General features: G+C 43.6%; 10 non-coding genes across 10 annotated transcripts; all 10 read left to right on the plus strand.

The window, feature by feature from the left end:
• The first annotated feature begins 2,475 nt into the window (after positions 1-2,475).
• On the plus strand, positions 2,476-2,557 carry TRNAS-AGA (transfer RNA serine (anticodon AGA)). The gene has a single exon. It is a non-coding gene; the product is annotated as a tRNA-Ser (tRNA).
• A 1,281-nt stretch (positions 2,558-3,838) lies between these two features.
• On the plus strand, positions 3,839-3,910 carry TRNAH-GUG (transfer RNA histidin (anticodon GUG)). Its single transcript has one exon. It is a non-coding gene; the product is annotated as a tRNA-His (tRNA).
• Positions 3,911-6,497: 2,587 nt separating this feature from the next.
• Positions 6,498-6,579, plus strand: TRNAS-AGA (transfer RNA serine (anticodon AGA)). Its single transcript has one exon. It is a non-coding gene; the product is annotated as a tRNA-Ser (tRNA).
• Positions 6,580-7,860: 1,281 nt separating this feature from the next.
• On the plus strand, positions 7,861-7,932 carry TRNAH-GUG (transfer RNA histidin (anticodon GUG)). Its single transcript has one exon. It is a non-coding gene; the product is annotated as a tRNA-His (tRNA).
• Positions 7,933-10,519: 2,587 nt separating this feature from the next.
• TRNAS-AGA (transfer RNA serine (anticodon AGA)) lies at positions 10,520-10,601 on the plus strand. Its single transcript has one exon. It is a non-coding gene; the product is annotated as a tRNA-Ser (tRNA).
• Positions 10,602-11,882: 1,281 nt separating this feature from the next.
• TRNAH-GUG (transfer RNA histidin (anticodon GUG)) lies at positions 11,883-11,954 on the plus strand. Its single transcript has one exon. It is a non-coding gene; the product is annotated as a tRNA-His (tRNA).
• Positions 11,955-21,280: 9,326 nt separating this feature from the next.
• TRNAS-AGA (transfer RNA serine (anticodon AGA)) lies at positions 21,281-21,363 on the plus strand. Its single transcript has one exon. It is a non-coding gene; the product is annotated as a tRNA-Ser (tRNA).
• A 1,281-nt stretch (positions 21,364-22,644) lies between these two features.
• Positions 22,645-22,716, plus strand: TRNAH-GUG (transfer RNA histidin (anticodon GUG)). Its single transcript has one exon. It is a non-coding gene; the product is annotated as a tRNA-His (tRNA).
• A 2,587-nt stretch (positions 22,717-25,303) lies between these two features.
• TRNAS-AGA (transfer RNA serine (anticodon AGA)) lies at positions 25,304-25,385 on the plus strand. Its single transcript has one exon. It is a non-coding gene; the product is annotated as a tRNA-Ser (tRNA).
• A 1,281-nt stretch (positions 25,386-26,666) lies between these two features.
• TRNAH-GUG (transfer RNA histidin (anticodon GUG)) lies at positions 26,667-26,738 on the plus strand. Its single transcript has one exon. It is a non-coding gene; the product is annotated as a tRNA-His (tRNA).
• Positions 26,739-27,930: the final 1,192 nt, after the last annotated feature.

Here is a 27,930-nt window from a genome sequence, read left to right on the forward strand (position 1 = left end):
ATCTAACAACAAATGATTTAAACTTGCATGATTATAAGCTGTAGCTATAATGTATTTACTTACATAAATTATCGTTCTTGAACCTATTGGGGGTGGAGGGGGTGCGGAGCTCACCCCCCAGGTGCAGTTGAGTGACCTGTGTTGTGGCTCTCTAGAGGGAAGGCACAAATTTTGCTGTCACCCAGCCCAATCCAGACGTGTATTGGGGCCAGGTTTCAGGCAAATAGAGCAGTAAGTGCAGAGACATAATCACTCTCTAAAAGTGGCATTTCTAAAATAGTAAAGTTAAATCCAACCTCACCAGTAAGTAGGATTTTCAATAAATAAATAAAGCTACTCCTCTCCGATATGGAATTGCCAAATAAAAAGTATAGGGGAATACACAGAGCTAACCTATGAGAGGGGTAGACCTCACAGTAGTGAAAAATGAAATAGACTGTTTGGTACTTACAGGACACGCGAACCACCAAAGTACATATCTTATTTTTTACTTACATAGCATCATGCACCTAGGACTACCTAGGGCCTACCTTAGGTGTAAATTATATGTAATAAAAGGGGAGTTTAAGGCTTGGCAAGTAGGCTGGGACTCCCCTGGGAGACCCCTGAGTCTATGCCCAGAAACATAACTCTGCCAGTCGAGTACTTACCTAAAAGCCGATAACTCACTTTTCTTCCATAGGCTAACATTGAGTGGTTTCACTTGGAAATTCTTCTAAGTGGTGTGGAGTTTTGGAACTTTAAAATATTCATCTAAAATCAGCCGAACAACGAATTCTGATTTACTCACCTGTTATCAGGAGAGACCTCAGTGCTGCATCTTGGAGCTCAGTACTGACCCTGAAAAGTAATTTTAACCGTACTTACCAGTAACTCGAATTTCCTTCCATGGGATATCATTGCCTGCTTTTTGCTGAAAATTTTCTAAGTGTCGATTTTTGAAACTTACAAATATTCTTTAAAAATCGTACCAACTGTGAAAACGTAATTGTTTACCTGTTTTAGATAGATGTCCCAGTACTGAGCCTAGGAGCCCAGCACTGGATTACAAAAGTAACGAGAACGTACTTTACCCGTAACTTGAATTTTCTTCCATAGGAAACCATTGACTGTTTTTCTGTGAAATTTCTTCTAAGTGTCGATTTTGCAAACATGTAAATATTCCTTAAAAATCGCCTGTATAACTTAAACGCAGTTTCTCAACTGCTTACAGGTGGTACAGTAGTGCTGGATCTAGGATCCAACACTGACCTAGAAAAAGTAACCATAACCCCACTTACCTGCTAAGTGAATTTCCTTCCATAGGATAACATTGGTAATTTGATCAGCAAAAGTTTCTAAGTGTCAACTTTTAAAATAGCAAAATATTGCTTAAAAATCACAACAGTAACTAAAACGAATTTACTCACTTGTTTCCAAGAACTGTCCCAGGACTGAATCTAGGATCCAGTCCTGGATTTAGAAAAGTAATCCTGAAAGTAATTAATTGCATATAACTTAAAATTCCCATTGAGCTCAATGTATTATTGTGATTCAAATTGTGTTGCCTATTGCAATAAACTGTAACTATGACCTGCAAAAGTCAATTGCCTATTGCAAAGTATTTAACTAAAGCATCTCATTCTGAGAAAGTATATTTTGATACCTATTGTTGGTTCTAAAATAAAACAACAATATCTTTTGTATGCAAACCAATGGCCTAGAGTTCAGTTCTTGAGTGTGTGAGACCATTTGCTGACTGAGTGTGTACAACAAATGTTTTACACTGTACTCTGATACTGCCTTACTGCTCGGCAAGCTACCACTTTAGAGAGTAAGGTTATATCTAACTTTAGCCTCTGCCAAACCTCTGGGGACTGGGAACTCTGTGCACACTGTACCTATTTGGGAACAGTATATACAGAGCCACTTTCTCACAGTAGTGATAAAGTGATTAGAGTCCTAAGGCCAACATAAAGATACAGCAAAACGTGAGGTGAAAAGCAAAAAGGTTGCTGGTAGGCCACCTTAAGGATGCCAGGTCTAACAAAAACTGAACTAAGGATAACATGAGTAAAACATCAGGTTTCTCTACTGCATTTGGTGAGACAAGTGGGCCTTCTTTTATCTTCCATTCAAGCAATCTTTGACAGACCCCTTTATTATAGAGCTTTTCAAGGATTACAGATAAGGCACTTACAAAGGAGTCCCAAATACTCAGAGATGGTTGACTTCTGTAATATGGGTCGTAGACTAAAAGCAGCGCAAAAACAGAGTGCAACAGGGTCCAAAAACTTGAGTGCCACAAGAGAGTTTGAATGCAAGCGTATCCTTTTACAGATCCAGAGATATACTCATGCAATTTTTATTTTTAGGACAGAACGTGCATGATGAAAAAAACATTGTTTTTAAAAAGCGCATTGCAGAATATCAGTACTTTGATGTGGGAAAACTTCAAAACTTTCAAACAAAATATTTGTAGGCAGCTTACAGCAAGTTGTTGTGGCCGAGTGGTTAAGGCGATGGACTAGAAATCCATTGGGGTATCCCCGCGCAGGTTTGAATCCTGGCAACAACGAGAATCTTTTTATTATCGGCTACAATTTCAGAAGTTAACCTTTAGTATTTCTTCCATTTCAGTTTTATAAATAGGTGGCTTATTTTTGTGTCACTATTGCCTCTCCACATATTTGTTATCGCTACCTCTTTCATGTCTTTGCTACACCTCATTCCTACTTTAGCACTGGTGTAAACGCTTCAAATTATTATACGGTTGCTCTCTCATTCATACCTGCGCATGCACTTGAAAGTTACTTTACCAATAAAAGACGCAAAGAGAGAAATTGAACAAAAGTGCTGGCTGGATTGTCAAACACACTTCATAAAACTGCATTTTCTTTTTTATTCTCCCCCGTGTTACATGCTTAACCTCCCCATGTGTAATTTCTCTTAACCTGCTGTCCCAGGAAGAGAATTTCATCTACAGGCTCTTTCTGTGTTTTTTTCCCTAGTCTGTCTTTCCCATTTCTTAGCTGTGTAACTGTTCCTTTACGCGCTCTATTTAAACGCCATCAATCTCATTTGAGCTCCTTGCTCCCGCTTCTGTTTTCTCCACCTCTCATACTGCCAGTTCTCTCTTTCTCTGTGGTTGGTGGCTACTTTCCTGAGCTTCCGAAGCCACGTGGTTCCTGCCTCTTGTTGTCAGACTTGAATTGGAAAAGGAACCATATTAACAAGCCTTTACCACTCACACACGGCGGAAGTTTATACTTTAATTCAGTGAGCTAAGAAAAGCGTGTTGTGGGTCCCCTACGAGCCATGGTGCTTGCTTCATCATGATTTGGCACCAGTCATTAGCCGCAGCTCTGCTAATGAGCCACTGAGGTCAGTTTCAATATTTACTCAAAAACATAACCATGCAGCCCACCCCTCAACTGTGTATTTATCTTGCTTTTCTGCTGTTCGTGTGATTAGCTGGGAGGAGCTCACGGCGACATCCTCCCTATAAAAGTGTAGATGGATCACTCTCTAACTCTTTCTTGCTTCACATACAAATGGCTTGAAAGGTGCAGGGAAGATGCAGGTCTAATAGACAGAATAGAAGGCCTGTGCCAGGTGGGTTTCTCTGCATTGGTGTCCCATCACAGGTCCGCAAGTGTAATGTGTGATCTTTGACTCCTGGCATTTCACAAGCAGGCGGCCAGGAAACGGTTTCAGCCTATCAACCACTGAGGAGACGCAGCCTCTGAATGAGGAATGAGGAAGCAATGAATACATCCAGCCTATCACAGGAACAGCCCTGAGTGTTCCGAATTATAAATTCTCCATGTCATTGTATGTCGTTGAGCCCAAGTAGCTCGCCGTGATCGTATAGTGGTTAGTACTCTGCGTTGTGGCCGCAGCAACCTCGGTTCGAATCCGAGTCACGGCATTGTGGTTGGCAATGTCACGGCAGTTGGGTGTTAATTTTACAGAATTAGCAAATGTACCAGTGGTTTTTGTAAAATGTCTATTAAAAACAGATCCTTTCAAATATTTAAACCATCTAACAACAAATGATTTAAACTTGCATGATTATAAGCTGTAGCTATAATGTATTTACTTACATAAATTATCGTTCTTGAACCTATTGGGGGTGGAGGGGGTGCGGAGCTCACCCCCCAGGTGCAGTTGAGTGACCTGTGTTGTGGCTCTCTAGAGGGAAGGCACACATTTTGCTGTCACCCAGCCCAATCCAGACGTGTATTGGGGCCAGGTTTCAGGCAAATAGAGCAGTAAGTGCAGAGACATAATCACTCTCTAAAAGTGGCATTTCTAAAATAGTAAAGTTAAATCCAACCTCACCAGTAAGTAGGATTTTCAATAAATAAATAAAGCTACTCCTCTCCGATATGGAATTACCAAATAAAAAGTATAGGGGAATACACAGAGCTAACCTATGAGAGGGGTAGACCTCACAGTAGTGAAAAATGAAATAGACTGTTTGGTACTTACAGGACACGCGAACCACCAAAGTACATATCTTATTTTTTACTTACATAGCATCATGCACCTAGGACTACCTAGGGCCTACCTTAGGTGTAAATTATATGTAATAAAAGGGGAGTTTAAGGCTTGGCAAGTAGGCTGGGACTCCCCTGGGAGACCCCTGAGTCTATGCCCAGAAACATAACTCTGCCAGTCGAGTACTTACCTAAAAGCCGATAACTCACTTTTCTTCCATAGGCTAACATTGAGTGGTTTCACTTGGAAATTCTTCTAAGTGGTGTGGAGTTTTGGAACTTTAAAATATTCATCTAAAATCAGCCGAACAACGAATTCTGATTTACTCACCTGTTATCAGGAGAGACCTCAGTGCTGCATCTTGGAGCTCAGTACTGACCCTGAAAAGTAATTTTAACCGTACTTACCAGTAACTCGAATTTCCTTCCATGGGATATCATTGCCTGCTTTTTGCTGAAAATTTTCTAAGTGTCGATTTTTGAAACTTACAAATATTCTTTAAAAATCGTACCAACTGTGAAAACGTAATTGTTTACCTGTTTTAGATAGATGTCCCAGTACTGAGCCTAGGAGCCCAGCACTGGATTACAAAAGTAACGAGAACGTACTTTACCCGTAACTTGAATTTTCTTCCATAGGAAACCATTGACTGTTTTTCTGTGAAATTTCTTCTAAGTGTCGATTTTGCAAACATGTAAATATTCCTTAAAAATCGCCTGTATAACTTAAACGCAGTTTCTCAACTGCTTACAGGTGGTACAGTAGTGCTGGATCTAGGATCCAACACTGACCTAGAAAAAGTAACCATAACCCCACTTACCTGCTAAGTGAATTTCCTTCCATAGGATAACATTGGTAATTTGATCAGCAAAAGTTTCTAAGTGTCAACTTTTAAAATAGCAAAATATTGCTTAAAAATCACAACAGTAACTAAAACGAATTTACTCACTTGTTTCCAAGAACTGTCCCAGGACTGAATCTAGGATCCAGTCCTGGATTTAGAAAAGTAATCCTGAAAGTAATTAATTGCATATAACTTAAAATTCCCATTGAGCTCAATGTATTATTGTGATTCAAATTGTGTTGCCTATTGCAATAAACTGTAACTATGACCTGCAAAAGTCAATTGCCTATTGCAAAGTATTTAACTAAAGCATCTCATTCTGAGAAAGTATATTTTGATACCTATTGTTGGTTCTAAAATAAAACAACAATATCTTTTGTATGCAAACCAATGGCCTAGAGTTCAGTTCTTGAGTGTAGGAGACCATTTGCTGACTGAGTGTGTACAACAAATGTTTTACACTGTACTCTGATACTGCCTTACTGCTCGGCAAGCTACCACTTTAGAGAGTAAGGTTATATCTAACTTTAGCCTCTGCCAAACCTCTGGGGACTGGGAACTCTGTGCACACTGTACCTATTTGGGAACAGTATATACAGAGCCACTTTCTCACAGTAGTGATAAAGTGATTAGAGTCCTAAGGCCAACATAAAGATACAGCAAAACGTGAGGTGAAAAGCAAAAAGGTTGCTGGTAGGCCACCTTAAGGATGCCAGGTCTAACAAAAACTGAACTAAGGATAACATGAGTAAAACATCAGGTTTCTCTACTGCATTTGGTGAGACAAGTGGGCCTTCTTTTATCTTCCATTCAAGCAATCTTTGACAGACCCCTTTATTATAGAGCTTTTCAAGGATTACAGATAAGGCACTTACAAAGGAGTCCCAAATACTCAGAGATGGTTGACTTCTGTAATATGGGTCGTAGACTAAAAGCAGCGCAAAAACAGAGTGCAACAGGGTCCAAAAACTTGAGTGCCACAAGAGAGTTTGAATGCAAGCGTATCCTTTTACAGATCCAGAGATATACTCATGCAATTTTTATTTTTAGGACAGAACGTGCATGATGAAAAAAACATTGTTTTTAAAAAGCGCATTGCAGAATATCAGTACTTTGATGTGGGAAAACTTCAAAACTTTCAAACAAAATATTTGTAGGCAGCTTACAGCAAGTTGTTGTGGCCGAGTGGTTAAGGCGATGGACTAGAAATCCATTGGGGTATCCCCGCGCAGGTTCGAATCCTGCCAACAACGAGAATCTTTTTATTATCGGCTACAATTTCAGAAGTTAACCTTTAGTATTTCTTCCATTTCAGTTTTATAAATAGGTGGCTTATTTTTGTGTCACTATTGCCTCTCCACATATTTGTTATCGCTACCTCTTTCATGTCTTTGCTACACCTCATTCCTACTTTAGCACTGGTGTAAACGCTTCAAATTATTATACGGTTGCTCTCTCATTCATACCTGCGCATGCACTTGAAAGTTACTTTACCAATAAAAGACGCAAAGAGAGAAATTGAACAAAAGTGCTGGCTGGATTGGCAAACACACTTCATAAAACTGCATTTTCTTTTTTATTCTCCCCCGTGTTACATGCTTAACCTCCCCATGTGTAATTTCTCTTAACCTGCTGTCCCAGGAAGAGAATTTCATCTACAGGCTCTTTCTGTGTTTTTTTCCCTAGTCTGTCTTTCCCATTTCTTAGCTGTGTAACTGTTCCTTTACGCGCTCTATTTAAACGCCATCAATCTCATTTGAGCTCCTTGCTCATGCTTCTGTTTTCTCCACCTCTCATACTGCCAGTTCTCTCTTTCTCTGTGGTTGGTGGCTACTTTCCTGAGCTTCCGAAGCCACGTGGTTCCTGCCTCTTGTTGTCAGACTTGAATTGGAAAAGGAACCATATTAACAAGCCTTTACCACTCACACACGGCGGAAGTTTATACTTTAATTCAGTGATCTAAGAAAAGCGTGTTGTGGGTCCCCTACGAGCCATGGTGCTTGCTTCATCATGATTTGGCACCAGTCATTAGCCGCAGCTCTGCTAATGAGCCACTGAGGTCAGTTTCAATATTTACTCAAAAACATAACCATGCAGCCCACCCCTCAACTGTGTATTTATCTTGCTTTTCTGCTGTTCGTGTGATTAGCTGGGAGGAGCTCACGGCGACATCCTCCCTATAAAAGTGTAGATGGATCACTCTCTAACTCTTTCTTGCTTCACATACAAATGGCTTGAAAGGTGCAGGGAAGATGCAGGTCTAATAGACAGAATAGAAGGCCTGTGCCAGGTGGGTTTCTCTGCATTGGTGTCCCATCACAGGTCCGCAAGTATAATGTGTGATCTTTGACTCCTGGCATTTCACAAGCAGGCGGCCAGGAAACGGTTTCAGCCTATCAACCACTGAGGAGACGCAGCCTCTGAATGAGGAATGAGGAAGCAATGAATACATCCAGCCTATCACAGGAACAGCCCTGAGTGTTCCGAATTATAAATTCTCCATGTCATTGTATGTCGTTGAGCCCAAGTAGCTCGCCGTGATCGTATAGTGGTTAGTACTCTGCGTTGTGGCCGCAGCAACCTCGGTTCGAATCCGAGTCACGGCATTGTGGTTGGCAATGTCACGGCAGTTGGGTGTTAATTTTACAGAATTAGCAAATGTACCAGTGGTTTTTGTAAAATGTCTATTAAAAACAGATCCTTTCAAATATTTAAACCATCTAACAACAAATGATTTAAACTTGCATGATTATAAGCTGTAGCTATAATGTATTTACTTACATAAATTATCGTTCTTGAACCTATTGGGGGTGGAGGGGGAGCGGAGCTCAACCCCCAGGTGCAGTTGAGTGACCTGTGTTGTGGCTCTCTAGAGGGAAGGCACAAATTTTGCTGTCACCCAGCCCAATCCAGATGTGTATTGGGGCCAGGTTTCAGGCAAATAGAGCAGTAAGTGCAGAGACATGTTCACTCTCTAAAAGTGGCATTTCTAAAATAGTAAAGTTAAATCCAACCTCACCAGTAAGTAGGATTTTCAATAAATAAATAAAGCTACTCCTCTCCGATATGGAATTACCAAATAAAAAGTATAGGGGAATACACAGAGCTAACCTATGAGAGGGGTAGACCTCACAGTAGTGAAAAATGAAATAGACTGTTTGGTACTTACAGGACACGCGAACCACCAAAGTACATATCTTATTTTTTACTTACATAGCATCATGCACCTAGGACTACCTAGGGCCTACCTTAGGTGTAAATTATATGTAATAAAAGGGGAGTTTAAGGCTTGGCAAGTAGGCTGGGACTCCCCTGGGAGACCCCTGAGTCTATGCCCAGAACCATAACTCTGCCAGTCGAGTACTTACCTAAAAGCCGATAACTCACTTTTCTTCCATAGGCTAACATTGAGTGGTTTCACTTGGAAATTCTTCTAAGTGGTGTGGAGTTTTGGAACATTAAAATATTCATCTAAAATCAGCCGAACAACGAATTCTGATTTACTCACCTGTTATCAGGAGAGACCTCAGTGCTGCATCTTGGAGCTCAGTACTGACCCTGAAAAGTAATTTTAACCGTACTTACCAGTAACTCGAATTTCCTTCCATGGGATATCATTGCCTGCTTTTTGCTGAAAATTTTCTAAGTGTCGATTTTTGAAACTTACAAATATTCTTTAAAAATCGTACCAACTGTGAAAACGTAATTGTTTACCTGTTTTAGATAGATGTCCCAGTACTGAGCCTAGGAGCCCAGCACTGGATTACAAAAGTAACGAGAACGTACTTTACCCGTAACTTGAATTTTCTTCCATAGGAAACCATTGACTGTTTTTCTGTGAAATTTCTTCTAAGTGTCGATTTTGCAAACATGTAAATATTCCTTAAAAATCGCCTGTATAACTTAAACGCAGTTTCTCAACTGCTTACAGGTGGTACAGTAGTGCTGGATCTAGGATCCAACACTGACCTAGAAAAAGTAACCATAACCCCACTTACCTGCTAAGTGAATTTCCTTCCATAGGATAACATTGGTAATTTGATCAGCAAAAGTTTCTAAGTGTCAACTTTTAAAATAGCAAAATATTGCTTAAAAATCACAACAGTAACTAAAACGAATTTACTCACTTGTTTCCAAGAACTGTCCCAGGACTGAATCTAGGATCCAGTCCTGGATTTAGAAAAGTAATCCTGAAAGTAATTAATTGCATATAACTTAAAATTCCCATTGAGCTCAATGTATTATTGTGATTCAAATTGTGTTGCCTATTGCAATAAACTGTAACTATGACCTGCAAAAGTCAATTGCCTATTGCAAAGTATTTAACTAAAGCATCTCATTCTGAGAAAGTATATTTTGATACCTATTGTTGGTTCTAAAATAAAACAACAATATATTTTGTATGCAAACCAATGGCCTAGAGTTCAGTTCTTGAGTGTGTGAGACCATTTGCTGACTGAGTGTGTACAACAAATGTTTTACACTGTACTCTGATACTGCCTTACTGCTCGGCAAGCTACCACTTTAGAGAGTAAGGTTATATCTAACTTTAGCCTCTGCCAAACCTCTGGGGACTGGGGACTCTGTGCACACTGTACCTATTTGGGAACAGTATATACAGAGCCACTTTCTCACAGTAGTGATAAAGTGATTAGAGTCCTAAGGCCAACATAAAGATACAGCAAAACGTGAGGTGAAAAGCAAAAAGGTTGCTGGTAGGCCACCTTAAGGATGCCAGGTCTAACAAAAACTGAACTAAGGATAACATGAGTAAAACATCAGGTTTCTCTACTGCATTTGGTGAGACAAGTGGGCCTTCTTTTATCTTCCATTCAAGCAATCGTTGACAGACCCCTTTATTATAGAGCTTTTCAAGGATTACAGATAAGGCACTTACAAAGGAGTCCCAAATACTCAGAGATGGTTGACTTCTGTAATATGGGTCGTAGACTAAAAGCAGCGCAAAAACAGAGTGCAACAGGGTCCAAAAACTTGAGTGCCACAAGAGAGTTTGAATGCAAGCGTATCCTTTTACAGATCCAGAGATATACTCATGCAATTTTTATTTTTAGGACAGAACGTGCATGATGAAAAAAACATTGTTTTTAAAAAGCGCATTGCAGAATATCAGTACTTTGATGTGGGAAAACTTCAAAACTTTCAAACAAAATATTTGTAGGCAGCTTACAGCAAGTTGTTGTGGCCGAGTGGTTAAGGCGATGGACTAGAAATCCATTGGGGTATCCCTGCGCAGGTTCGAATCCTGCCAACAACGAGAATCTTTTTATTATCGGCTACAATTTCAGAAGTTAACCTTTAGTATTTCTTCCATTTCAGTTTTATAAATAGGTGGCTTATTTTTGTGTCACTATTGCCTCTCCACATATTTGTTATCGCTACCTCTTTCATGTCTTTGCTACACCTCATTCCTACTTTAGCACTGGTGTAAACGCTTCAAATTATTATACGGTTGCTCTCTCATTCATACCTGCGCATGCACTTGAAAGTTACTTTACCAATAAAAGACGCAAAGAGAGAAATTGAACAAAAGTGCTGGCTGGATTGGCAAACACACTTCATAAAACTGCATTTTCTTTTTTATTCTCCCCCGTGTTACATGCTTAACCTCCCCATGTGTAATTTCTCTTAACCTGCTGTCCCAGGAAGAGAATTTCATCTACAGGCTCTTTCTGTGTTTTTTTCCCTAGTCTGTCTTTCCCATTTCTTAGCTGTGTAACTGTTCCTTTACGCGCTCTATTTAAACGCCATCAATCTCATTTGAGCTCCTTGCTCCCGCTTCTGTTTTCTCCACCTCTCATACTGCCAGTTCTCTCTTTCTCTGTGGTTGGTGGCTACTTTCCTGAGCTTCCGAAGCCACGTGGTTCCTGCCTCTTGTTGTCAGACTTGAATTGGAAAAGGAACCATATTAACAAGCCTTTACCACTCACACACGGCGGAAGTTTATACTTTAATTCAGTGAGCTAAGAAAAGCGTGTTGTGGGTCCCCTACGAGCCATGGTGCTTGCTTCATCATGATTTGGCACCAGTCATTAGCCGCAGCTCTGCTAATGAGCCACTGAGGTCAGTTTCAATATTTACTCAAAAACATAACCATGCAGCCCACCCCTCAACTGTGTATTTATCTTGCTTTTCTGCTGTTCGTGTGATTAGCTGGGAGGAGCTCACGGCGACATCCTCCCTATAAAAGTGTAGATGGATCACTCTCTAACTCTTTCTTGCTTCACATACAAATGGCTTGAAAGGTGCAGGGAAGATGCAGGTCTAATAGACAGCATAGAAGGTCTGTGCCAGGTGGGTTTCTCTGCATTGGTGTCCCATCACAGGTCCGCAAGTGTAATGTGTGATCTTTGACTCCTGGCATTTCACAAGCAGGCGGCCAGGAAACGGTTTCAGCCTATCAACCACTGAGGAGACGCAGCCTCTGAATGAGGAATGAGGAAGCAATGAATACATCCAGCCTATCACAGGAACAGCCCTGAGTGTTCCGAATTATAAATTCTCCATGTCATTGTATGTCGTTGAGCCCAAGTAGCTCGCCGTGATCGTATAGTGGTTAGTACTCTGCGTCGTGGCCGCAGCAACCTCGGTTCGAATCCGAGTCACGGCATTGTGGTTGGCAATGTCACGGCAGTTGGGTGTTAATTTTACAGAATTAGCAAATGTACCAGTGGTTTTTGTAAAATGTCTATTAAAAACAGATCCTTTCAAATATTTAAACCATCTAACAACAAATGATTTAAACTTGCATGATTATAAGCTGTAACCTTACTCGGCACACCTGGTGTCTCTTCCCGGTCCTGCCCCTATTGCCTACATCAATCCTCGCGGCCCCCGCTTCGCGGGAGCCGCTCGCTGAACTTTGCCACGGACGGAGGAATACTTTGGAGTTGGTCTTTATCCTGTTGCTGGACCGGAGGGGAAGTCGCGCTGCCTGCGGAGAGGCCGCTGCGGAACTCGAGATGACCGGGACTGCGAGGACCAGGGTGCCCTCTGACAACCTTACTCGGCACACCTGGTGTCTCTTCCCGGTCCCGCCCCTATTGCCTACATCAATCCTCGCGGCCCCCGCTTCGCGGGAGCCGCTCGCTGAACTTTGCCACGGACGGAGGAATACTTTGGAGTTGGTCTTTATCCTGTTGCTGGACCGGAGGGGAAGTCGCGCTGCCTGCGGAGAGGCCGCTGCGGAACTCGAGAGACCGGGACTGCGAGGACCAGGGTGCCCTCTGACAACCTTACTCGGCACACCTGGTGTCTCTTCCCGGTCCCGCCCCTATTGCCTACATCAATCCTCGCGGCCCCCGCTTCGCGGGTGCCGCTCGCTGAACTTTGCCACGGACGGAGGAATACTTTGGAGTTGGTCTTTATCCTGTTGCTGGACCGGAGGGGAAGTCGCGCTGCCTGCGGAGAGGCCGCTGCGGAACTCGAGAGACCGGGACTGCGAGGACCAGGGTGCCCTCTGACAACCTTACTCGGCACACCTGGTGTCTCTTCCTGGTCCCGCCCCTATTGCCTACATCAATCCTCGCGGCCCCCGCTTCGCGGGTGCCGCTCGCTGAACTTTGCCACGGACGGAGGAATACTTTGGAGTTGGTCTTTATCCTGTTGCTGGACCGGAGGGGAAGTCGCGCTGCCTGCGGAGAGGCCGCTGCGGAACTCGAGAGACCGGGACTGCGAGGACCAGGGTGCCCTCTGACAACCTGGTGTCTCTTCCCGGTCCCGCCCCTTTATTGACCCCTCCCCCCAGTATAAGCCTACTCCCCGAACGCGCCAGCGGAACGCGCCCGGAGCGAAGACCGGGCAAAGAGCGGGCCGTTTGAGGCCGTTCGAGGACGGACGAGGGAGGGCGCGGGGCACCCCAGCCTGTCCGCAATCCATCACACACCAGGCGCTGCCGGTGACATTATGACCACGAGAGAAACTAGGAGCAAGAGTGCCATGGCGACGGGAAGGCCAACAGGTACTTTGGATACGTACTTTGCTAAAGCTGGGTCCCTTCTCGTGGATGAGATCTCCATTCTTGAAAGACGTATCTCCCAAGAAATAGACTGGGTGAGGAGATCCTCCCTGGGACCCATCGCGCACGTTCCCACCCCCGCCAAGCCACCAAATCTTACAACACTTCCGGCAGGGGGTGAAGTTGGGCTGCATGCTCTTCCAGACCTATCTGAAACTAACTGCTCCATCACCTCCTTTATTGATTGTGAAAATTCCGAGCATGCAGAGCTTAGCATCCTACCTCTCCCAAACTGTAAGGGCCCCTTAGTACACACCATTGCTGAGGTAGCTGTCATTGAGCAGACTATAAGCAATACCAAGGCCCAGACTCAGCCCACACAGCGGGAGAAGGAGGGAGCAATCCCGAAAATGGATAAAAGGGCCCACAAAACTAGGGGGGGTAATCCTAAAGCTACTAAAGTCAACCCTAGAGCTAGGGGAACTAAACAGGACATAGTTAGCAAAGGGCCGGTCTCATCCCGTATACACGAAGCCATCCACCAACATACCCCGGAAAAAAATCCTCCTAGCCAACAAAACGCTGCCGGGATGTATGATAGTATGTTCTCTGAATTACGCACTCTACTGAGGGAACTGCTTAATCCCCTAGAAGACCGTCTGGCCAACATTGAAATCTGCCTAATAGATTTGCGTAGGGGATTACTAGGTTTAGTATCAGACCAAAGAGCAGGTATGCACGCAGTAGGTGGGCACTCCATAGGGGCTCCCAATTTATCTAACTTACCTTCAAATTCCATCATCTCGTCCCCTGTACCCCTGACAGCCACCTCATTGGAAAATGTGCAGCCGGCTCCTTTCCCAAAACCCGCCTCTGCACTACCCCGCAACCACCAACCCGTCACAGGATCCACCAGTAGGCTGAACTCATCTGGTACGGGCTCTGGTTCTAATCAGGTAAAATCATCAAATGACGCAAGGAACCCTACAGATAGGCAAGACAGTCTACAAGATCGGCGCAAAGTGGTAAATCTGCCTCCCGAGGCTGCTGCCTATTCTGTTGTCCTGAAGGGAGTACCCCCGTTTGAGGGAACCGTGGTGGAACCATATGATTCTTTACACAACAAGGTCACTAGTTGGCTTAACACTCACAGGCCATTACCACCTAATACTAGGGGAGAAATTCTCATGGCTAGAAGAGTCCCTTGGATCGGCCACACCGATAAGAAATGTGTTGGTGACTGTATAATTGTAAATTTCAGGAACCCCAAAATTGTGTCCTATATTTGCAATTGGACCGGGAACAAAGGGTCTACATCTATTGAAGTGGTCCACCTGTCATATTTTTATCCTAATACTTTTAAGCCAATTTTGAACATTGACAATGGTTGGACCCGGGTTGGACCGGCCGCTGATGGCCGTAGAGTCAGGCCCACCCGTAATGCTTCATGCACAAACTTTGGTAACCTTTTCCATCCCAGTAGATACAGCTGTCTTGAACAGATAGATTGACTCTCTAAGGGTCAGGGGCATGGCGCATGCGAAATAGATATCGCCACTCAAGAATATGGTGCCCCCCAATGGGTGAACTTGACATCTATTAACCCCCACGGTCAAGAAACTGAATCATCTAAAATTAAAATTGTCCTGGGTGGCACTAACAACAAGCTAAAATTGTCAGTCCCATCGCATCATAAAGCAGACCCGATGGAATTATCTACTGAGGAAACATTCCTGCCCAGTCCTACGGCTGCACCATTGGATGCTGCCCCGCTCGAAAGTGCTGGAAGTGTCCCTGACCCGCTTGACATCCCCTTAAAGGTTCTTTCTTGGAATGTCGCTGGCATTGTCAATAAACTTGACACGAGCGACTGGGAGTCGCTGATAGCTACCAGCGACATTTGCCTCTTTCAAGAGACATGGGCAAGGGAACCACTATCCAGAGTGGGGTATGCTGTGTTTGAAATAAACGCGATTTGGTCAGGCAGAGGGAGGCCCTCCGGAGGGTTGGCGATCTGGGTGGCTAGTCACATTGGGTGTAATGCGGAGAGCTTACCGACGCGTTCGCAGGACATCCAGTGTGTTCTACTCAGGTGGCCTAACGCTTCGAGTTTAGCAATAATCAATGTATACTCCCGTCCCACCAAGCTGGCCATGGAATCTCCCACACTTGACGATCTTACTTGCTTTTTGGTCACCCTCCCTAATGACTTTAAGATAGTCTTGGGAGGCGACCTGAATTGCCATTTTGAGCCCTTAGAAGGCCTTAAGGAAGGAGCCCTCGTTGCGGAAGACGACCTCTGGGGCGTACCGCGTTGTCAATCGCCATATGTCAAAATCTGGTCGCCCCTAGTAGTACAAATCCTGTCCTTAACGCTAAATTTTTCCCTAAGGGCATGTAATGGCCGCAGTACCTCAGATACTCCCTCCGCATGTACTTTTAACAGGGTGAACCAAGAATCCAGGTTAGATTACATCTTTGTAGATATTAGTCTCTGGCCCATGGTTCAGGATTTTAGAATAATACCAAGAACGGACAGTGATCATAATGCACTTGTGATGTATATGGCGCACCCTAAAGGTGCTGATCGATCACTCGCCGCTAAGCCCAACAAAGATCCCGGGAACTTGATAATTAGTTCCAATAGACGTAGGATCAAATGGGGGAAACTGGCGAGCTCCGAAGAGTCCCTGAGCAAGATTTTTCGGCTAGCACTCCCGAAGCTAATAGAAACGGACAACCTAATTTCACAGCCAAGAAACTTGGAATTCAATAAGAAATTAGCCCACATACACGAGGAATTGGTGGCCCTTTTAGGTGAGGTCTTTTACCCAGTGTTACCCCCAAGGAAAAATACAACTCGAACTCCAACCTGGTATAATACATCTTGTAAAAGGGCTAAGTCCGAACTCCTGAAGTGTGTTAAAAAAGGATCGGATAAGAGCAAACTTGCTGAGCTTAGACGAATCTACAAGAAAACTTTGGCAGTGGCACGAGCCGAATGGGATTGGAATAAATGGCAGGATTTAACATCAGCACTGGAAGCAAAAGATCTGAGGAAATTTTGGTCCCTGGTGAATACTGGTATGCCGGACCCCAAAGCTGCAATTGAGCCAAATATTGCAGCATCCGTCTGGGAGGCCCATTTTGCCCAATTATACCAGGAACCACCTCAAATTGATGGTGGGAGGGACATGATCTCTACTGTTGCTCCTGCCCCAGTACCAGCCCTGGAATTTACTCTCTCCGAGGTGGTCAATGTTATTCTAACCCTTTCGAGGGGGAAGGCCCCTGGTCTTGACAGGTTGCCTGGCGATCTTTTTCGCTCATACGCAGACATATGGGGTCCTTATCTCCTTACACTCTTTAACGCTATTCTGGGTGGGATGGAGATTCCCTGTACTTGGCTGGGGGCTGAGATAGTGCCCATTTTCAAAAAGGGTTCGCCCCTGCTCCCAGTCAACTACAGGCCAATAAGCCTCATAGATGTCCCCCAGAAAATTTACTCGCGCCTACTCCTAAACCATCTTATGGAGTGGATGGAGGAAAATAAAATTCTCAGCCCCTTACAAGCCGGCTTCCGGAAAAACACGTCCACCATGGATCAGATCTTCCGCCTCGTACTCCTATATTGGAAAACAGTGATCATTGAGAGGGGAAGGCTGTACATGGTGTTCGTGGACCTGAAGTCAGCTTTTGACCTGGTCCCCAGGAAGAAACTATGGGAGACATTAACGGGGCTGGGAGTTCCACCCCATCTACTAAACGCCATTATTAGGCTCCATGAAAACAACTTTGCACAGGTCAGGTATGGAAGGTCGGGTGCGCTGACATCTAAATTCCCAGTTCATAGAGGGGTCAGACAGGGTTGTGTCCTTGCCCCGACCCTGTTCTGCCTCTATGTTAACAATGTAATTGCATATCTTGACAAGGTCCATGATAATGACGCCCCGTCTCTGGCCGGCAGGAGGGTACCGGCCATTATGTTCGCGGACGATACCCTCCTGCTGTCCAAATCCCCGATGGGGATTCAACGGATTTTAGATGGTTTTGGCCTTTTCTGTAGCCAACACGGCCTGGAAATAAACACAGGGAAGACCAAATTTATGATATTTAACCCTTCAGCCAATACTAGACCAAACCCATCCCTGAGTTCAGTTACACTGGAGAGAGTAAAAACCTTTCAGTACCTAGGGGTAACGCTGCATGAGAACCTATCATGGGAACCTCACGTAGCAATCAGTCATATGAAACTTGCACAACTGTCCGGGGGAATTCTGAAGGTAGCAAATTCCTCCACCTACAAACCAATTAGCCCGGCAGTTGTAATGTACAAGTCACAAGCCAAAGCAGCCGCATCGTACGGTGGAGAACTCTGGGGATACATGGCGGGCACAGGAATCATTAATGCAGAAAACAATTTTTTAAGGCGTCTCCTGGCCCTCCCCCGAGGCACACCCCTTCTTCCCCTAAGAATGGATATGGGTTTACCCTCTATAAAAGAGGACCTGGAACTTATGCCACTAAGGTTCTGGCATAGGCTCTGGTCCACTGTTGAGCTTCTACACTATAGGCAAGAGCTTGTACATGTTATGAATCTGAATTCCTGCGACAAAATTACCTGGCTAGCCTCGATAAAGAAAGAACTCTATAGGCTGGGACTCCCCGAATTATGGGATGCGCCCGAGCAAGGCTGCCTCGGGGTCTCCCGCAAACGCCTTGTGGGTATATATAGGGAGCAACGCTATGCCTCCCTGGTCTCGGCATCTAACAAAGGGTCCCTGACTGATCGATTTTTGACTGTCAAGGACCAGTATCAGTTTGAGGGATTTATGGACATTATTTTTCCCATCCTATCCAGAAAATTGTTCATACAATGGAGGTTAGGGACTCTCCCTATTAAAATCTTTACCCACAACTGGTCAGTAAAGAATGATAAAATTTGTCCAGGCTGCTGCAACCATGATGAGGAAGAAACCCACATTTTGTTCTTTTGCCCAGCTTACAACAGACCTAGAAGATACTGGCTAGTCCCGCTATGCAGAAATCTGGGCATTAGGAGTCATCAGCAGGTGTACAGAATACTGAAAACGAACACTGATCCGCACATAGTGTTTGCAGTTGCAAAATTTTTAACGGCTATGTGGCACATAAGGTCTAATATAAATAAGAACTGTGTTGTTTAATGAATTCCATTGTTTAGATGTCCGTAACATTTGTACATTGATTTTACTGCTTTTATCATGCTCGCATTTTTAGTGACTGTTTTAAATTTATTGTGTGATTCTATCTTTTATGGCCTAATCGGCCGAAATAAAGAAATTTTGGATTGGATTGGTTAGTACTCTGCGTTGTGGCCGCAGCAACCTCGGTTCGAATCCGAGTCACGGCATTGTGGTTGGCAATGTCACGGCAGTTGGGTGTTAATTTTACAGAATTAGCAAATGTACCAGTGGTTTTTGTAAAATGTCTATTAAAAACAGATCCTTTCAAATATTTAAACCATCTAACAACAAATGATTTAAACTTGCATGATTATAAGCTGTAGCTATAATGTATTTACTTACATAAATTATCGTTCTTGAACCTATTGGGGGTGGAGGGGGAGCGGAGCTCACCCCCCAGGTGCAGTTGAGTGACCTGTGTTGTGGCTCTCTAGAGGGAAGGCACAAATTTTGCTGTCACCCAGCCCAATCCAGACGTGTATTGGGGCCAGGTTTCAGGCAAATAGAGCAGTAAGTGCAGAGACATAATCACTCTCTAAAAGTGGCATTTCTAAAATAGTAAAGTTAAATCCAACCTCACCAGTAAGTAGGATTTTCAATAAATAAATAAAGCTACTCCTCTCCGATATGGAATTACCAAATAAAAAGTATAGGGGAATACACAGAGCTAACCTATGAGAGGGGTAGACCTCACAGTAGTGAAAAATGAAATAGACTGTTTGGTACTTACAGGACACGCGAACCACCAAAGTACATATCTTATTTTTTACTTACATAGCATCATGCACCTAGGACTACCTAGGGCCTACCTTAGGTGTAAATTATATGTAATAAAAGGGGAGTTTAAGGCTTGGCAAGTAGGCTGGGACTCCCCTGGGAGACCCCTGAGTCTATGCCCAGAAACATAACTCTGCCAGTCGAGTACTTACCTAAAAGCCGATAACTCACTTTTCTTCCATAGGCTAACATTGAGTGGTTTCACTTGGAAATTCTTCTAAGTGGTGTAGATTTTTAGAACTTTAAAATATTCATCTAAAATCAGCCGAACAACGAATTCTGATTTACTCACCTGTTATCAGGAGAGACCTCAGTGCTGCATCTTGGAGCTCGGTACTGACCCTGAAAAGTAATTTTAACCGTACTTACCAGTAACTCGAATTTCCTTCCATGGGATATCATTGCCTGCTTTTTGCTGAAAATTTTCTAAGTGTCGATTTTTGAAACTTACAAATATTCTTTAAAAATCGTACCAACTGTGAAAACGTAATTGTTTACCTGTTTTAGATAGATGTCCCAGTACTGAGCCTAGGAGCCCAGCACTGGATTACAAAAGTAACGAGAACGTACTTTACCCGTAACTTGAATTTTCTTCCATAGGAAACCATTGACTGTTTTTCTGTGAAATTTCTTCTAAGTGTCGATTTTGCAAACATGTAAATATTCCTTAAAAATCGCCTGTATAACTTAAACGCAGTTTCTCAACTGCTTACAGGTGGTACAGTAGTGCTGGATCTAGGATCCAACACTGACCTAGAAAACGTAACCATAACCCCACTTACCTGCTAAGTGAATTTCCTTCCATAGGATAACATTGGTAATTTGATCAGCAAAAGTTTCGAAGTGTCAACTTTTAAAATAGCAAAATATTGCTTAAAAATCACAACAGTAACTAAAACGAATTTACTCACTTGTTTCCAAGAACTGTCCCAGGACTGAATCTAGGATCCAGTCCTGGATTTAGAAAAGTAATCCTGAAAGTAATTAATTGCATATAACTTAAAATTCCCATTGAGCTCAATGTATTATTGTGATTCAAATTGTGTTGCCTATTGCAATAAACTGTAACTATGACCTGCAAAAGTCAATTGCCTATTGCAAAGTATTTAACTAAACCATCTCATTCTGAGAAAGTATATTTTGATACCTATTGTTGGTTCTAAAATAAAACAACAATATCTTTTGTATGCAAACCAATGGCCTAGAGTTCAGTTCTTGAGTGTGTGAGACCATTTGCTGACTGAGTGTGTACAACAAATGTTTTACACTGTACTCTGATACTGCCTTACTGCTCGGCAAGCTACCACTTTAGAGAGTAAGGTTATATCTAACTTTAGCCTCTGCCAAACCTCTGGGGACTGGGGACTCTGTGCACACTGTACCTATTTGGGAACAGTATATACAGAGCCACTTTCTCACAGTAGTCATAGAGTGATTAGAGTCCTAAGGCCAACATAAAGATACAGCAAAACGTGAGGTGAAAAGCAAAAAGGTTGCTGGTAGGCCACCTTAAGGATGCCAGGTCTAACAAAAACTGAACTAAGGATAACATGAGTAAAACATCAGGTTTCTCTACTGCATTTGGTGAGACAAGTGGGCCTTCTTTTATCTTCCATTCAAGCAATCTTTGACAGACCCCTTTATTATAGAGCTTTTCAAGGATTACAGATAAGGCACTTACAAAGGAGTCCCAAATACTCAGAGATGGTTGACTTCTGTAATATGGGTCGTAGACTAAAAGCAGCGCAAAAACAGAGTGCAACAGGGTCCAAAAACTTGAGTGCCACAAGAGAGTTTGAATGCAAGCGTATCCTTTTACAGATCCAGAGATATACTCATGCAATTTTTATTTTTAGGACAGAACGTGCATGATGAAAAAAACATTGTTTTTAAAAAGCGCATTGCAGAATATCAGTACTTTGATGTGGGAAAACTTCAAAACTTTCAAACAAAATATTTGTAGGCAGCTTACAGCAAGTTGTTGTGGCCGAGTGGTTAAGGCGATGGACTAGAAATCCATTGGGGGTATCCCCGCGCAGGTTCGAATCCTGCCAACAACGAGAATCTTTTTATTATCGGCTACAATTTCAGAAGTTAACCTTTAGTATTTCTTCCATTTCAGTTTTATAAATAGGTGGCTTATTTTTGTGTCACTATTGCCTCTCCACATATTTGTTATCGCTACCTCTTTCATGTCTTTGCTACACCTCATTCCTACTTTAGCACTGGTGTAAACGCTTCAAATTATTATACGGTTGCTCTCTCATTCATACCTGCGCATGCACTTGAAAGTTACTTTACCAATAAAAGACGCAAAGAGAGAAATTGAACAAAAGTGCTGGCTGGATTGGCAAACACACTTCATAAAACTGCATTTTCTTTTTTATTCTCCCCCGTGTTACATGCTTAACCTCCCCATGTGTAATTTCTCTTAACCTGCTGTCCCAGGAAGAGAATTTCATCTACAGGCTCTTTCTGTGTTTTTTTCCCTAGTCTGTCTTTCCCATTTCTTAGCTGTGTAACTGTTCCTTTACGCGCTCTATTTAAACGCCATCAATCTCATTTGAGCTCCTTGCTCATGCTTCTGTTTTCTCCACCTCTCATACTGCCAGTTCTCTCTTTCTCTGTGGTTGGTGGCTACTTTCCTGAGCTTCCGAAGCCACGTGGTTCCTGCCTCTTGTTGTCAGACTTGAATTGGAAAAGGAACCATATTAACAAGCCTTTACCACTCACACACGGCGGAAGTTTATACTTTAATTCAGTGATCTAAGAAAAGCGTGTTGTGGGTCCCCTACGAGCCATGGTGCTTGCTTCATCATGATTTGGCACCAGTCATTAGCCGCAGCTCTGCTAATGAGCCACTGAGGTCAGTTTCAATATTTACTCAAAAACATAACCATGCAGCCCACCCCTCAACTGTGTATTTATCTTGCTTTTCTGCTGTTCGTGTGATTAGCTGGGAGGAGCTCACGGCGACATCCTCCCTATAAAAGTGTAGATGGATCACTCTCTAACTCTTTCTTGCTTCACATACAAATGGCTTGAAAGGTGCAGGGAAGATGCAGGTCTAATAGACAGAATAGAAGGCCTGTGCCAGGTGGGTTTCTCTGCATTGGTGTCCCATCACAGGTCCGCAAGTATAATGTGTGATCTTTGACTCCTGGCATTTCACAAGCAGGCGGCCAGGAAACGGTTTCAGCCTATCAACCACTGAGGAGACGCAGCCTCTGAATGAGGAATGAGGAAGCAATGAATACATCCAGCCTATCACAGGAACAGCCCTGAGTGTTCCGAATTATAAATTCTCCATGTCATTGTATGTCGTTGAGCCCAAGTAGCTCGCCGTGATCGTATAGTGGTTAGTACTCTGCGTTGTGGCCGCAGCAACCTCGGTTCGAATCCGAGTCACGGCATTGTGGTTGGCAATGTCACGGCAGTTGGGTGTTAATTTTACAGAATTAGCAAATGTACCAGTGGTTTTTGTAAAATGTCTATTAAAAACAGATCCTTTCAAATATTTAAACCATCTAACAACAAATGATTTAAACTTGCATGATTATAAGCTGTAGCTATAATGTATTTACTTACATAAATTATCGTTCTTGAACCTATTGGGGGTGGAGGGGGAGCGGAGCTCAACCCCCAGGTGCAGTTGAGTGACCTGTGTTGTGGCTCTCTAGAGGGAAGGCACAAATTTTGCTGTCACCCAGCCCAATCCAGATGTGTATTGGGGCCAGGTTTCAGGCAAATAGAGCAGTAAGTGCAGAGACATGTTCACTCTCTAAAAGTGGCATTTCTAAAATAGTAAAGTTAAATCCAACCTCACCAGTAAGTAGGATTTTCAATAAATAAATAAAGCTACTCCTCTCCGATATGGAATTACCAAATAAAAAGTATAGGGGAATACACAGAGCTAACCTATGAGAGGGGTAGACCTCACAGTAGTGAAAAATGAAATAGACTGTTTGGTACTTACAGGACACGCGAACCACCAAAGTACATATCTTATTTTTTACTTACATAGCATCATGCACCTAGGACTACCTAGGGCCTACCTTAGGTGTAAATTATATGTAATAAAAGGGGAGTTTAAGGCTTGGCAAGTAGGCTGGGACTCCCCTGGGAGACCCCTGAGTCTATGCCCAGAACCATAACTCTGCCAGTCGAGTACTTACCTAAAAGCCGATAACTCACTTTTCTTCCATAGGCTAACATTGAGTGGTTTCACTTGGAAATTCTTCTAAGTGGTGTGGAGTTTTGGAACATTAAAATATTCATCTAAAATCAGCCGAACAACGAATTCTGATTTACTCACCTGTTATCAGGAGAGACCTCAGTGCTGCATCTTGGAGCTCAGTACTGACCCTGAAAAGTAATTTTAACCGTACTTACCAGTAACTCGAATTTCCTTCCATGGGATATCATTGCCTGCTTTTTGCTGAAAATTTTCTAAGTGTCGATTTTTGAAACTTACAAATATTCTTTAAAAATCGTACCAACTGTGAAAACGTAATTGTTTACCTGTTTTAGATAGATGTCCCAGTACTGAGCCTAGGAGCCCAGCACTGGATTACAAAAGTAACGAGAACGTACTTTACCCGTAACTTGAATTTTCTTCCATAGGAAACCATTGACTGTTTTTCTGTGAAATTTCTTCTAAGTGTCGATTTTGCAAACATGTAAATATTCCTTAAAAATCGCCTGTATAACTTAAACGCAGTTTCTCAACTGCTTACAGGTGGTACAGTAGTGCTGGATCTAGGATCCAACACTGACCTAGAAAAAGTAACCATAACCCCACTTACCTGCTAAGTGAATTTCCTTCCATAGGATAACATTGGTAATTTGATCAGCAAAAGTTTCTAAGTGTCAACTTTTAAAATAGCAAAATATTGCTTAAAAATCACAACAGTAACTAAAACGAATTTACTCACTTGTTTCCAAGAACTGTCCCAGGACTGAATCTAGGATCCAGTCCTGGATTTAGAAAAGTAATCCTGAAAGTAATTAATTGCATATAACTTAAAATTCCCATTGAGCTCAATGTATTATTGTGATTCAAATTGTGTTGCCTATTGCAATAAACTGTAACTATGACCTGCAAAAGTCAATTGCCTATTGCAAAGTATTTAACTAAAGCATCTCATTCTGAGAAAGTATATTTTGATACCTATTGTTGGTTCTAAAATAAAACAACAATATATTTTGTATGCAAACCAATGGCCTAGAGTTCAGTTCTTGAGTGTGTGAGACCATTTGCTGACTGAGTGTGTACAACAAATGTTTTACACTGTACTCTGATACTGCCTTACTGCTCGGCAAGCTACCACTTTAGAGAGTAAGGTTATATCTAACTTTAGCCTCTGCCAAACCTCTGGGGACTGGGGACTCTGTGCACACTGTACCTATTTGGGAACAGTATATACAGAGCCACTTTCTCACAGTAGTGATAAAGTGATTAGAGTCCTAAGGCCAACATAAAGATACAGCAAAACGTGAGGTGAAAAGCAAAAAGGTTGCTGGTAGGCCACCTTAAGGATGCCAGGTCTAACAAAAACTGAACTAAGGATAACATGAGTAAAACATCAGGTTTCTCTACTGCATTTGGTGAGACAAGTGGGCCTTCTTTTATCTTCCATTCAAGCAATCGTTGACAGACCCCTTTATTATAGAGCTTTTCAAGGATTACAGATAAGGCACTTACAAAGGAGTCCCAAATACTCAGAGATGGTTGACTTCTGTAATATGGGTCGTAGACTAAAAGCAGCGCAAAAACAGAGTGCAACAGGGTCCAAAAACTTGAGTGCCACAAGAGAGTTTGAATGCAAGCGTATCCTTTTACAGATCCAGAGATATACTCATGCAATTTTTATTTTTAGGACAGAACGTGCATGATGAAAAAAACATTGTTTTTAAAAAGCGCATTGCAGAATATCAGTACTTTGATGTGGGAAAACTTCAAAACTTTCAAACAAAATATTTGTAGGCAGCTTACAGCAAGTTGTTGTGGCCGAGTGGTTAAGGCGATGGACTAGAAATCCATTGGGGTATCCCTGCGCAGGTTCGAATCCTGCCAACAACGAGAATCTTTTTATTATCGGCTACAATTTCAGAAGTTAACCTTTAGTATTTCTTCCATTTCAGTTTTATAAATAGGTGGCTTATTTTTGTGTCACTATTGCCTCTCCACATATTTGTTATCGCTACCTCTTTCATGTCTTTGCTACACCTCATTCCTACTTTAGCACTGGTGTAAACGCTTCAAATTATTATACGGTTGCTCTCTCATTCATACCTGCGCATGCACTTGAAAGTTACTTTACCAATAAAAGACGCAAAGAGAGAAATTGAACAAAAGTGCTGGCTGGATTGGCAAACACACTTCATAAAACTGCATTTTCTTTTTTATTCTCCCCCGTGTTACATGCTTAACCTCCCCATGTGTAATTTCTCTTAACCTGCTGTCCCAGGAAGAGAATTTCATCTACAGGCTCTTTCTGTGTTTTTTTCCCTAGTCTGTCTTTCCCATTTCTTAGCTGTGTAACTGTTCCTTTACGCGCTCTATTTAAACGCCATCAATCTCATTTGAGCTCCTTGCTCCCGCTTCTGTTTTCTCCACCTCTCATACTGCCAGTTCTCTCTTTCTCTGTGGTTGGTGGCTACTTTCCTGAGCTTCCGAAGCCACGTGGTTCCTGCCTCTTGTTGTCAGACTTGAATTGGAAAAGGAACCATATTAACAAGCCTTTACCACTCACACACGGCGGAAGTTTATACTTTAATTCAGTGAGCTAAGAAAAGCGTGTTGTGGGTCCCCTACGAGCCATGGTGCTTGCTTCATCATGATTTGGCACCAGTCATTAGCCGCAGCTCTGCTAATGAGCCACTGAGGTCAGTTTCAATATTTACTCAAAAACATAACCATGCAGCCCACCCCTCAACTGTGTATTTATCTTGCTTTTCTGCTGTTCGTGTGATTAGCTGGGAGGAGCTCACGGCGACATCCTCCCTATAAAAGTGTAGATGGATCACTCTCTAACTCTTTCTTGCTTCACATACAAATGGCTTGAAAGGTGCAGGGAAGATGCAGGTCTAATAGACAGCATAGAAGGTCTGTGCCAGGTGGGTTTCTCTGCATTGGTGTCCCATCACAGGTCCGCAAGTGTAATGTGTGATCTTTGACTCCTGGCATTTCACAAGCAGGCGGCCAGGAAACGGTTTCAGCCTATCAACCACTGAGGAGACGCAGCCTCTGAATGAGGAATGAGGAAGCAATGAATACATCCAGCCTATCACAGGAACAGCCCTGAGTGTTCCGAATTATAAATTCTCCATGTCATTGTATGTCGTTGAGCCCAAGTAGCTCGCCGTGATCGTATAGTGGTTAGTACTCTGCGTCGTGGCCGCAGCAACCTCGGTTCGAATCCGAGTCACGGCATTGTGGTTGGCAATGTCACGGCAGTTGGGTGTTAATTTTACAGAATTAGCAAATGTACCAGTGGTTTTTGTAAAATGTCTATTAAAAACAGATCCTTTCAAATATTTAAACCATCTAACAACAAATGATTTAAACTTGCATGATTATAAGCTGTAACCTTACTCGGCACACCTGGTGTCTCTTCCCGGTCCTGCCCCTATTGCCTACATCAATCCTCGCGGCCCCCGCTTCGCGGGAGCCGCTCGCTGAACTTTGCCACGGACGGAGGAATACTTTGGAGTTGGTCTTTATCCTGTTGCTGGACCGGAGGGGAAGTCGCGCTGCCTGCGGAGAGGCCGCTGCGGAACTCGAGAGACCGGGACTGCGAGGACCAGGGTGCCCTCTGACAACCTTACTCGGCACACCTGGTGTCTCTTCCCGGTCCCGCCCCTATTGCCTACATCAATCCTCGCGGCCCCCGCTTCGCGGGAGCCGCTCGCTGAACTTTGCCACGGACGGAGGAATACTTTGGAGTTGGTCTTTATCCTGTTGCTGGACCGGAGGGGAAGTCGCGCTGCCTGCGGAGAGGCCGCTGCGGAACTCGAGAGACCGGGACTGCGAGGACCAGGGTGCCCTCTGACAACCTTACTCGGCACACCTGGTGTCTCTTCCCGGTCCCGCCCCTATTGCCTACATCAATCCTCGCGGCCCCCGCTTCGCGGGTGCCGCTCGCTGAACTTTGCCACGGACGGAGGAATACTTTGGAGTTGGTCTTTATCCTGTTGCTGGACCGGAGGGGAAGTCGCGCTGCCTGCGGAGAGGCCGCTGCGGAACTCGAGAGACCGGGACTGCGAGGACCAGGGTGCCCTCTGACAACCTTACTCGGCACACCTGGTGTCTCTTCCTGGTCCCGCCCCTATTGCCTACATCAATCCTCGCGGCCCCCGCTTCGCGGGTGCCGCTCGCTGAACTTTGCCACGGACGGAGGAATACTTTGGAGTTGGTCTTTATCCTGTTGCTGGACCGGAGGGGAAGTCGCGCTGCCTGCGGAGAGGCCGCTGCGGAACTCGAGAGACCGGGACTGCGAGGACCAGGGTGCCCTCTGACAACCTGGTGTCTCTTCCCGGTCCCGCCCCTTTATTGACCCCTCCCCCCAGTATAAGCCTACTCCCCGAACGCGCCAGCGGAACGCGCCCGGAGCGAAGACCGGGCA

The sequence above is a fragment of the Triturus cristatus genome, chromosome 12 (assembly GCF_964204655.1).
Source record: "Triturus cristatus chromosome 12, aTriCri1.1, whole genome shotgun sequence".
Taxonomy (NCBI): Eukaryota; Metazoa; Chordata; class Amphibia; order Caudata; family Salamandridae; genus Triturus; species Triturus cristatus.